General features: G+C 48.5%; 1 long non-coding RNA gene across 1 annotated transcript; it reads right to left on the bottom strand.

Moving 5' to 3' along the window:
* Nucleotides 1-4,287: 4,287 nt before the first annotated feature.
* LOC136466910 (uncharacterized) lies at nt 4,288-12,179 on the bottom strand. The gene is made up of 3 exons (XR_010761499.1): nt 10,744-12,179; nt 10,414-10,473; nt 4,288-4,452 (listed from the first exon to the last, which is right to left on the bottom strand). It is a non-coding gene; the product is annotated as an uncharacterized lncRNA (long non-coding RNA).
* Nucleotides 12,180-13,130: the final 951 nt, after the last annotated feature.

Here is a 13,130-nt window from a genome sequence, read left to right as displayed (position 1 = left end):
TGAGTTTATTTCTTTATACTAATACGCTATGTATTTAAGCATTGCCTTTTGATATTACCCTTATCTGTAGCTATATGTGAGATTTGACTTCCTGGACTCACATATGGTATATATCTGGTTCTGTTCTTAAAACCAGGTGCTACATACGACAACCGTGGGAGAACATAGCAGCGTACAGCTGGGGCAGCACAGTCCTGGCATGGACGTATCGACAGCTATGCGTTACTTGCCATCGCACCTCAGGATATGCGAACCTTGGAGGTTGCTCGTACCTACTTTAGGTATGGTGTTGGGAGCGATGGCCCGTTGGGAGGCCCCTTAATAATGGTTTACCAGTAAGTACTTCGGTTCACTATATTTTTAGAGGCAGTTACATATAAATTCATTATTAATGGCTAATTCATTATCGTGTTCAATGCAGCAATGGAACGGGCAGGATACACTCCCTACAGCTCTGTATATCTGGACAGAAGCAGAGTTAGAGGAAATATGAGGCGCAAGTACAGGGAGCACACGGACGGTCTCGACGTCCTAACACAGCACTAGGTTACGCTCTCTTTACTATCATACATGTGTCTTGTTCGATGTACACTATATCACAACCTAACTCAATTACAAAATTCAGGTGCATTGGTGTCCTTGGGATGCTCTGGAGCTCCAGTACTATCTCAGTCCTGTCACTAGGGACGAGTATCGCTACGACGTTCCTCTTATTTTCTTCCATGTGGTCGAGATTCACTTGCCCATCCAGGTCTGTAGACATTTTAGGAGAATGACAGGCTGCCCACCACCGCTTTACTCCACCAACCAAGAATTATACGGGTGCGTTATCGATTAATAACAATGCTACAATCCAGAGGTGTGTGGTACAACTAACATCGTTTTGTTGCAAGTATGACCGCAGGAAGAGGTACAAGACCAAGGATTGACGCGTGACACACAGCTCGTGCATCCATTTGTGACAGAACAGGGTACGACATCCGGTCCATGCAGGTCCTCCACACGACTAGCACACCTTCGATGAGTACCTACGGTGGCTTCACAGGTCTACGAGGACACATATCAAGCCCACGTACATTGACGTGGCGATTGACGAGGACTCGGAGGAAGATGTCATCGAAGATGTGTACGACGTTACCACTAGGGAGGACACACAGCTGGAGAGAGCCCCGCTTCAAAGATACGTGGTAATATACTTTGAATGGTACAATTTGTTATCCTTTTGGTATTAAATATGTGTACTAAAATTGTCCAACCGTATTTTTGTACCCAGGCGACACAATTGTCAAGGCTATCCAACGAAGCAGCGTTCCGACTTCACGAGTCTAGAGGTTAGGGGCCAGGCGTTCTCGCGGCTTTTGTGGAGGTAACATAAACTTGTCCGTTTCGAAAATGTTTCTTTAGTGTATATACGTTTGAGTAATGTACTAACTTTAACGCCTATTTATGCAAAAGGTGAAGAAGAGCTACAGAAAGCTAGCTCAAAAGCTGAGCTGCATGGACACTCCTTATGAGGAACCGCCACTCCCGACGCGGTCGGGTGGCACGTTTTCAGCCTCTTTAAGGACACCAGCCGGCTCTTCTCAATAGATGACAGGTGCCACTTCCACGGTGCATACACCACTATATCATAGCGCTGGGAAGTTCCCTGCAACCGAGGACGACGATGACGATGACCCCCTAGGCTTCCGCAGACAGCATGACCAGTGGGACGATTGGCCACAGCACAAGATCGGCATGTCTCAGCTAGATGGTGCCCCGCTTGGTACCCAAGAAGCCTCACAGGTACTATCAAAGATAGTTTATTTAAATACGTAGGCTCCATGAACTTACGATCATAAAGAATTATAAGTAATCGTGCGTATCATATACTTGCAGGGTACGAGCCATACGCACCGTCGACGCGACCATACCGACGTTGGCTACACTCCCAATGTGTTGCCAACAAATCCGAAGAGACAGAGGCGTCCGAGGGATCCTTACACTCCTGGGTCTTAGTTTGTTAGGTCAAACAAATATTGGCGTCCAAAAATTACGGGGTTATTTGGTTATGCTATGTCAAACTTATGCCAAAACAATGAAAATATTATGTGGCAGCTTGTCAACTTGCGCACGGACTTCATTTATCTGTTTCATATTCGTTTCTTTGCGTCACGGCAGCACTGCCGGCGAGATTATGTACCAACTACTTCGGGAACCGGCAGTCCCGACGTATCTCGACGCCGGTGGTAATTTTTCATAATCGATTAGTTAAATTGGTGGTTAACCGTATTATGAAAGACGGAACACAAATCATTGGCTTATCAAATTCACCCGTCGGCCGTGAAAAAAATTCAACAAAAGACAAACAAATCTACTATTGATTTTACGTCAAGCAATACTTAGAATAACTCCCACTATCGGCGCGACGCGTTCGGATTAAACCGTTCAGGTACCGCCGGTCGGGCGGCGGGCGCGACGGCCAGGCGGGCTTGCTGCTCGGGCAGGCGGTACTAGACGCGGTATTTATTCGGCTCTGTCGCGCCACTTGTCAGGGCGCGGCACTGCCGCGTCACGGATCAGGGCGCGTCACTGCCGCGGCAAGGGCGGTGGCGTGGCAAGAGCTGCCACGTCACCTATCACCGAAACCGGTCGTCGCCATGGCAAACCTCTACCGCGCCACCATGCATGGCGCGGCACAGGCATTTAGCCACGCCAGGGCAATAGGCGCGGTCAAAAGTGTTAGTTTAAAAAAAACTTACAGTGTTAGATTTAAAATTAATTATCAAAAAATGTTAAAATTTAAAAAAAATCATCTGTTCTGGGCAGAAAGACATATATTCCCAAGACTAGAATAAAGAGGCTCTTGCAAACAAAGGAGCACCGTGTGGCTATATATAAGTTTTGTCGGCATATATTACCTCTTGCGTTGCGTCTTGGAGATTTCTTAATTTTCTCATGAGAGTAATGCCTTGATTTGTTATTGCTTTCGGACTTGGATCAATGGAAGATGTGCTCTTGGAATTTGAGAAAACCAGGTTTGATGACTATTTGAGGTAAACCGTTCCAAATACCCCCCCCCCCCCCCCCCCCCCCCCCTTTACTTTGAAGTTCTGCGCATATTTTGTACTTGGACAGTGCCTTGAGCGGAGTTCCTTGACATCCACGGCTATTATGAACTTTTTTGACTTTTGAATGCAAGTCCCAAAAAATGCAGAATGAACAGAATTGAAATAAAATACACATACGAATCTAGATAATATATGTTTGATTGACCCTTTGAAATTACAGGACACATATGTAGACTAAATCCAAAACGAAATTATCTACTCCCTCCATACTAAAAAAATAAAGTCGTTTTGGATAACGACACGGTCTCCAAAGCATACCTTTGACTACTTATTTTTATAAAGATATTTATCAAAAAGTAATATATGTAAATTTTTGTGAAAGTATTTTTCAAGACAAATCTATACATATGGTTTTCACATTTCCAAACTCAAACTTAAAAGTTATTCATGATTTATATTCCCAATGTTTAACCTAAGGCTTGTTCAAAACAACTTTATTTTTTTAGTATGGAGGGAGTATTTAACTAAATTGGCTTATTCAAAAAGACTAAGAGAAAAGTGTTCTTTAGCCGTTCCCGACATACAACATCATGGATGTTAAATGACTGTCACGGGGCAGTGGGGGACAACATATATACCATCTTAAATATAAACATCGATCGACTGAATACCCAAAACTATAAAATCGATTGACCAGAGATATAGTAATATGCAATAGTAGACTTTTAGGTTCCTATGAAATAATATCATGGTATTGGTACTATATAAATATACAAGAGGTGAGCTATATCATATTTATGATTATGTGTAAGACTCCACCCCTGCAATGTTGGCTTGAAGTGTGATCTAAGTGGGTAGACAGTATTTGAGCATCATTGTGCACACTACAACGTAACCAACTATAGCTAGAAAAACTAGAAACTACGCGCGGCTTTGCCGCGCTACGCGCTGTAGTAGGGCCAGTGAACCTATATATTTTTTTTAAAAAAAGTAGTGATGTCCATATGGAGACCATCAGTGTGGGAATCAGCATAGCATATTGCATTTCAATCCCGCACAGCCTATATCAGATAGGAAGGATTGCATACATATCACATTTCAATGCTCGATTTTAATTCTATTAAAAAGGAAACAGTCCACTAAGTTGTAGTACTCCCCAAATAAGTCTGATAATTATTAATTCGTTCATATCAATGCCGGTTGTAAGTTGTAACGTGTAATCTAAAGTAATCAATCGGTAGCGGCAAAATATCTGAAACCTGATCCATGATTATCACATTGTTGGTGGTTCTTTAGTCCACAGAAGCAATCTCCATGGCTATTTGCCCATTTCCTGCATCCTAGCAAAGCAGAGGCCATGTGAAGCAGGTTGAATGGCAATGGTCTTAACCAATGGCAGATCCTGTAGGAGTATATTGGGTTGAGAAGGTAATCGATAATGCTTGCAAAATTTATGTAGTTCGCACAAAAAAATGAAAATATAGTTATATAAATTAAGTTTGGCAGTATAAGGATGTATCTGTATAAGAACTGAACTTGAGAGGAAGGTAGAGGAAGAGTTAACATGAGGGCTCAATGTACATGAATCTGTGATCATAATTGGTTGAAAAGGTAAACAGTCTCGATAAGTTTGTTAGAAGATGACCGACTCCCTCTATTGCAAGGCCCGAGAGGGCAAGTATACACAATGTACATATGCAAAGAAGCCCTCCAAGTAGAGGGAAAACATATACACCTCCTATACATCTAACACCCCCCCTCAAACTCATGGTGGATCTACAACACTGAGTTTGGAGAGTAGGAATCTATGATGAGCCCGGGTCTGTGCCTTGGTGAAGAAATCAGCTAGCTGAACCTCTGAAGGCACATGGTGGAGCGTCACAACCAGATCATGCACCTGCGATCTCATGTAGGAAGCATCAACGCCAATGTGTTTGGTGAGCTCATGCTTGACTGGGTCTCGAGCAATACTGATCGCACCGGTGCTGTCAGAAGAGAGAGGAGTGGGTGCAGTGGCAGGCACACCAAAGTCCTCAAGAAGCCATCGTAGCCATGTCACCTCCGCAGTCACAGTCGCCATAGCACGTAGCTCAGCCTCAGCACTCGAGCGGGAAACTGCAGTCTGCTTCTTGGTTTTCCAGGCAATCAAGGAGGAGCCAAGGAAAACACAATAGGCAGAGAGAGAGTAGCGATCATAGTGATCACTCGCCCAGGTCGCATCAGAATACGCCTGAAGCTAAAGGGAACTAGAACGAGGGAAGAAAAGGCGCCGAGAGATAGTTCCACGAAGGTATCACAGAACACGAAGGAGGTGAGCATAGTGGAGCTGGGTAGGAGCTGAGACAAACTGACTCAAGATATGCACAGAGTGAGAAATGTCAGGACGAGTGATCCCAAGGTAGACAAGACTCCCAACAAGCTGACGATAGCGAGTAGGATCAGCAAGTGGTACACCATCAGTGGGTCGTAGGTGAACACCAATCTCCATAGGAGTATCAACAGTGCGGTGATCAGTGAGAGCAGCATGGGAAAGGAGGTCCTGAGTGTACTTCTCCTGAGAGAGAAAGATACCATCAGATGTGGAGGTGACCTCAAGACCAAGAAAGTAACGAAGGGGACCCAAATCAGACATAAGGAATGTCTCACCGAGACGCTGCTTCACAAAATCAATGTACTGGGAATCATCGCCCGTGATGATCATGTCATCGACATAGAGAAGAAGAAGGGTGCGACCAAGAGGGGAAGTGTGAACAAAAAGAGCAGGATCGTGATCACTTGGCGTAAAACCAGCATCGATGACAACAGAGGAGAAACGCTCAAACCAGGCCCGAGGAGCTTGCTTGAGGCCGTAGAGAGAACGGCGCAACCGACAAACCAGGCCATCAGGAACAGAGTATCCTGGAGGTGGCTGCATATAGACTTCCGCTCGCAGCTCGCCATTGAGGAAGGCGTTCTTGACATCCAACTGGGATATCGACCACTGACGAACAGAAGCAACTGCAAGAAGAGTGCGAACAGTAGTCATGTGCGCGACAGGAGCGAAGGTCTCCTCATAGTCACGACCTTGCTCCTGTTGGAAGCCGCGCGCCACAAGACGAGCCTTGTAGCGCTCAAGAGAGCCATCCGAGCGGGTCTTTACCTTGTACACCCACTTGCAAGTGATAGGAGTGACGTGAGGTGGCAAAGGAACAAAATCCCAGGTGCCAGTACGTTCTAGGGCAGCAATCTCCTCAGCCATCGCATGTTGCCACTCTTGGTGAACGGCAGCTTCCCGATAAGTCGCGGGCTCAGCCAAGACAGCAACTGTGACGCCAAGGCGATCGGGAGGACGAAGGGTGTTGCGGTCACGAAGAGAATAACGAGGAGGAGACTCAGGATGAGGTCCAAGGACGGACGGAGAAGAGTCAAGTGGTGGCGCATGGCGCGGACGACGAGTGTAGTAGTGAGTGATCTCACGGGAAGGACGCAACGATGATGGTGGAGGAGGGACTGGTGGTGGAGAGGTAGAAGGAGGTGGTGAAGGTGGAGAAGTAGGTGGTGGTGGTGGAGGCGGAGTAAAAGATACCTGAGGTGGTGAAGAGGATGGAGACGACAGCGGAAGATACCACTCAGGTAAAGTGAGGAATGAGAGGGACTCAGCGGTACCAGAAGAACCGGAAGGGGAACGAGGATAGTAAGGCCGGGACTCATCGAAGGTGACATCCCGAGAAATCCTCATCCGACGAGCAACAGGGTCATAACAGCGATAACCCTTATGTTCCGTACTGTACCCAAGGAAAACACACTCAACAGACTGAGCAGTGAGTTTGGTGCGCTCACGAGGTGGAAGTAGGACGTAACAGACACACCCAAAACAACGAAGATGGCTATAGGAAGGAGGGGTGCCGAAAAGACGCTCATAGGGAGTGCAACCCCGAAGACAAGTAGAGGGTTGGCGATTTATAAGAAAAACAGCTGTAGAAACCGCCTCAGCCCAAAAATGAGGAGCAAGCATAGAAGAGATCAAGAGAGCACGAGCAGTCTCAAGAGTGTGGCGATGCTTGCGCTCAGCAACACCATTTTGAGCATGAGCACCAGGACATGAAAATTGGGCAAGAGTACCCTGCTCAGCAAGGTAGGAACGATGAGCAGTGGAGATGTACTCACCAGCAGAATCCGCACGAAAAACTCGAATGAGAGAGTTGAACTGGGTACGGATCATGGTGGCAAATTGCTGGTAAATAGAAAGAAATTGACCACGAGAAGACATCAAATAAATCCAGGTAAATCTCGAATAGTCATCAATGAAAATAACATAATATGATTGACCTCCTTTTGAAACAAAAGGTGCAGGACCCCATACATCAGAGTGAACAAGATCAAAAGGTTTCTGGGACTTAGACTCACTAGAAGGGTAGGGGAGTTGCAACTGTTTGCCAAGTTTACAACCCATACAATGAAGAGTAGTGTCACCAGAAACAGGACCTAACACACCACTACCAACAAGAGTGGACAATCTAGAACCAGAGAGGTGGCCAAGACGACGATGCCACTGCGCAAAAGAAGTGGTAGACGAAGCAGCTGACACGGATGCTGGAGAACTGGGTGATGTGGGAGCCAAAACGGGTGAAGGAAGACGCAACCAATCAAGCTCCCAGAGGCGTTGGGAGTCCCGACACCTAGGCCCAGTTCCCACCAAAAGGCCCGTACGGAGATCCTGAACACAACAAGAATCAGACTCAAGGATTATGCGACAGCCATGATCAGTGATTTGACCCGCAGACAAGAGTTGCATAGTGAGCTTAGGAACATGCGAAACAGTAGGAACATTAAACGAAGAGGTCGAAAGAACACCTCTCCCAGCAACAGGAAGAGAAGTGCCATCTGCGGTGCGAACAGAAATAGGTGGATCGGGGGAAGATAGAGAGGACAAGTGTGTTGCATGAGGTGTCATATGAAAAGAGGCACCAGAGTCGAGGAACCACGGGGATGATATACCTGACGGAGGAGGAGCGGAACTAGAAGCCTGAGCTGTAGTCCCGTGACCGGAGGCCTGAGCTGCAGTAGTGAGGCGACGAAACAGGGCAAGAACCTCCTGCTCCGCTGCAGACACGGAACGAGTACTCTGTGAAGTAGAGGAACCACCAGAGCCCTGAAAAGAGCGTCTGCCACGACGCCCTGATCGATCGCGCTGCTTCTTGCGACAATCCTTCTCCTCATGGCCATAGAGCTTGCAGTAGCCACACTGAACACCAGAAGGTGCCCCCGTCACCACAGGAGAGGGCTGAGACGGAGGCGGAGAGACCTGGGGAGGTGTGGCTGCTAGGACGGAGGGCTGCGGCGGAGCACAAGTCACACCCCCAGCTCGAAGACGTGTCTCCTCAGCTCGTAACTCAGGCATCGCCTCTGAGAGCGATGGGCGCGGACGACGAGTCAGCAACTGTGCTCGAACAGTCTCGAACTCGGGACGAAGCCGAGAGAGAAACTCGTGAAGGCGAAGAATGTCTCTCTGGTCCCGATGACGGTCACAGCACCGGCAAGTACCACCACCGCAGAACTCAGCGCCCAAACTGTCCAGGCGATGCCAGACAGCTGTCATCTGACGGTGGAAGGCCTCAACTGTGGAGTCAAGCTGACGAAGCGACTGAGCCTCCTCAACAACAGCAAGGTACATTGCTTCGTTACGAATCTCGTAACTGCGACGGAGGTGATCCCACATAAGATGTGAAGTGGCAAGACCTCTAAGGGATAACGAGAGATCGACCTCCATGCTCGCAAGTAAGATAGCCTTAGCAGATTTTTCCTCGCGCAGCCAAGTCTCATAGACACCGAGATCAGACTGGTAGCTCTCCATCTCAGTCTCAAATGCCTCAAGTAAAGCATTCTTGGCATCATCATCGGCATCTGGCGGGTATGTGGGCGGCGTGGGAAGAAGAGGACGGGGAGGACAGATCCGCTCACCCGTGAGGTAGCCCCACAGCAGCTGCCCATCCATGTGGACCTCCATATGGAAAACAAAATCGCCCCAATTGGTGCCATTGAAAATGACGGGGCACCGAGGGACCGGAACAGCGCTAGGGCGTCCCCGTCCAGGGGACGCCATGGAGGAGAGAACGAGCCTCTCTTCTTCTTCTTCTTCTTCTTCTTCTTTTTTCTTTGTTTTTTTTCTTTTTTTTTAATAGAATGAGAGGAGAGGAGGGCCGGCCGGCTCACAGGACCAAAAGCGTGCGAACTGGCTCACTGGACCGAAAGTGTGCGAAGGGCTCACTGGGAAGTAGCTACCCGCAGCCGCAGTCGAAGGCGAGCCGCGGACTCGCGCACCCGCCCCGGGCGCCCCGCTCGCCTCCTTCCCCGACGGCGACCGAGAGGTAGCGACGCGCAGGCGCCAGGCGCGGTGGCGCGGGAGGGCCGCGCGAGCAGCGGCGGGCCGGCGCGCAGTCGTCTTCTTCGTCGGCCGGCGTGGCGCGGCGGCGAGGGACGCGACAGCTCCAGGCGCGCCGATGGGGGCAGCTCCGGGCACGCCTGCGGGGAAGCCCGCGGGGCGCGGCTTCGGGGGCCTTCCGCGCCCGCGCTTAGCGGGCGGCTGCGGCAGAGGTAGAGGCTCCGGCGCCTCCTCCCCGTCGACGGGCCGGCGCGCAGGGGCGCGCGAGCGTGCGGCGCGGGTTCGCGACGGCTTGCACGGATCGGTGGAATTGGTATGAGGTAAGAAAACCTAGCTCTCTGATACCATGTTAGAAGATGACCGACTCCCTCTATTGCAAGGCCCGAGAGGGCAAGTATACACAATGTACATATGCAAAGAAGCCCTCCAAGTAGAGGGAAAACATATACACCTCCTATACATCTAACAAAGTTAATATCTGATTCTAGAACTCTAGTATTGCAAGATAAATAGCGACTTATACATCATATCCAACTAAATGAAAATTGTATTAACCAAACAAATTTAGGTGGTTGTCATACCTAATCTTGTAACTTGATTGTGATTGTTGACATATTAGGCATGTACACTTAAATGAAACGCCAAATAATACTTACTATTTCCTAAAAATTTTGAATGGAGAAGTGCAAAGTTGAGGAACTATATATGATAAAGACAATGATTGTTGTTAAGTTACAATCGAGCCATTTGATGCATCAACCACTCTGTGTTATGAGAGTGAAGACAGGAAAAACAAATAATTCAGTCACTTGTCCTGTTGAAGGATTTGCATAAACATCTGTATCTGATAATTTGGTGCTCTAGTGAACAAATGCATATGCATTGTAATGAACATACCAAAGTTTAAGGGTAAAATTATTTGAATTTTTCTTGTGCCGAGGTCTCAACCATATGCCAGGTTAATTATGCAATCCAGATTAGTGCAATGGATGATAGAGTTACCTCAGGCAAGCACAACAGCTTGAAATTTTCTTCTTTGTTTACTTCATCGAGTAGGATTTTCTGTCAGTTGCATGTAGTGTCAATTAGGCAAAGCATTAAACATAGGCACATCACATAGCGCTTACTCATAACCTAGAAGAAATAGATACAACAATGTCCATTATATTCTGACGGTGCAAGAAAGGATTCCCCATTTAGATATGCAATGGGCTTCCCAAACCAAAATTCTGCAACTCCAATTTGTCACATGCATTTTATTAGAAGTAGAAAATGACATAAAACCAGCCCGCATCATTTTAGGAGAGAAAGCTAGCAAGAAAAAGGTTTTACCGTTTGCAGGGACTGTACGCACCGGAACCTGGCTGCGTAGGAGGCATTGCGGCAGCTCTTCTCCAGATCGTTCACTGCCAGCGGTAGGCGTGGCGCTCTTGGCCGCGGCGCCAGCTCCGACGGCGAACGTGGCGGGGCAGCAGAGCCAGCCGATCTGGTGGAGCCGGATGCCGCAGAAGCAAAGCACCGTGTCGCACGTCGCCTTGGGAAGGGGTAGCGGCACAAGGCGCTTCCCTAGCGCGGCGCCCAGTGCGTCAACGCAACTCTGGGCTCCAGCCCCTCCTCCAGGGCGAGCACCGAGGGCACGGACAACGTGGTGTGCGCGTGTGCGGAGAAGAGCCAGATCGCGAGGACTGGGCAGCAGCGGTCACGGTCGAGCGAGCCCGGGGCCCCGCCGGTGCCGCACGTCGCGGCCACGCCACCGACCAGCTCGGCCGAGAGGTCGAGGTGGCAGGGCGAGGTGCTCTCGGCCACCGGCACGGGTTTAGACCGGCTCCACGGTTCTATTTCTAGAAATAGTTTCCCAATTTCTGAATTTAACGAAATGGCTATTGGAAACAAGGATGGCACAGACATGATCTGCTAGTGCCTTTTTGTGGCTTTAGCACTTGGAAGGTCCATGTTGAGCAGCTCCATGGCCATGTCCGCATGCCCATTGCTAGACCATGCCTTTTCACACTCTTCAGCTATCTGCACTTCTCACGGGCAATTCGTCAAGCACACGGTGTGCAGGCATTGCTCAGAAGCAGCGCGAGTGCGCTGCTGGCTCCCCAAGCTGGACCAATCCACTGCTTCACCAACGCCAGCGGAAGGAAGCACTGGAGGCGGTCGAGCTGCTTCTGCTTTACAAATGGCGACTGCTATGGGATGAGCGTCACCAACGCTCATGGCCGTGGGGCCGTGCTCCGCTTCGCCGACGCAGGTGTGACGAACGAGGCGGTGGCCGCAGGGGCTGCGAGGAAGGGTGTCGGGCTGTCGCGCGTCGGGGCTTGATGCGCCGCGGCCGAGGAGGGTGGCGATGAGGGGCAGCGCCGAGGGAAGGGGATGTGAGGTTCAGGGGGCTGAGGAAGCAACGCCTTGCTGGGCCATGGCATCGGGCATCGGGCCCGTGCCACCCTGCGCTAGCGCCGGTGACCCATCTCTACTCGCGCCCCACTCCCAAACGCTTGCACCAAGAGCCGCCGGCGTCGCCCGCTCCGCCGCCCTTGCCTGCGGGGGAGGAGGGAGGTGCGGGGGGCCGCGGAGGGCAACGGGGCCGGAGGACTGGAGGAGGAAACGCACACGCAAATCCCGTCGATGAGTCTGGAAGCGAGACAACCTGTCCACGTGACCACCCGATGAATCTGGAAGTGAGACAGTTGCACGTGACCTGTGCACGTGACCACCCACGATTCAACGGCCGAGCAAACGTGCCTATCGGATCGGACGGCCGAGAGATGACGAGGTGACGTGGCCCTATTAGAATCATTTCTTTTGGAAGCCGGATTCCTATTAAGAGATGGGGCGCTGATGCCTAATAACTAAAAAAAAATAGAATTAGTCTCATCTCATTATGGACTGGGGTAATAACTAAAAAAAATAAAATTAGTGCCATCTCATTATGGACCGGGGGCTGCTATTTTTCCAAGATCTCCTACTGTTTTTAAAGCCATAAATAGTTGCTTAAATGTTTACTTGTTTCACTTATACCGTGGGACCTAGTAGGTGACGTCTACCAATGCAACCCAAGACTCCAAGAGTAGCGACGGCACCGCTAGCACTATAGTCTATAAAAAGGCCTAACATGGCTCTTTTTGATAGATAGAGTGACATGATTCAATACATGAAGCTTTCGTTCATGTACAAATACAAATACTTGCATCATTTTGCACACTATGTCGGGCGGATCTATGTACTCCCTCGGTCTGCAAAAAAAAAAGAAGTAATTATAGAAAGTGTGCCGATAAAAGTTCAAGTTCAGCCAAGTTTATTTTAAATAATATTAATATTTATATCTCTAAATAAATTTATTATAAAAATATATTATATAACTAATCTAATGATACTTATTTTGAATCATGAATGTTAATATTTTTTTTATACAAATTCAGTTGACTTCTCGAAAAGTGAGAATTGCATTCTTTTTGTGGACATAGGGAGTATTATGTACTGCAGACGCACCACAGAAAAACAAAAACCAGTGATTGTAATTATTTTTCACCATGTACTCACACGCACCAGAGAACTTTTTTTTACAACATACTCCCTCCGTCCCATAATTTAAGTCGTTATAGGGTGCGTGCAGGTCAAACTTTTTTTTTAACTTTGACTAGGTTTTTAGAAAATGTGTGCAACAATTATATCTCCAAATAAGTTTATTATGAAAGTATATTCAACGATCTATCTAA

This window comes from Miscanthus floridulus, chromosome 7, assembly GCF_019320115.1.
Source record: "Miscanthus floridulus cultivar M001 chromosome 7, ASM1932011v1, whole genome shotgun sequence".
NCBI classification, from domain to species: Eukaryota; Viridiplantae; Streptophyta; class Magnoliopsida; order Poales; family Poaceae; genus Miscanthus; species Miscanthus floridulus.
The sequence above is the reverse complement of the archived record's forward strand: the minus strand, read 5'-3'. Positions and strand labels throughout refer to the sequence as shown.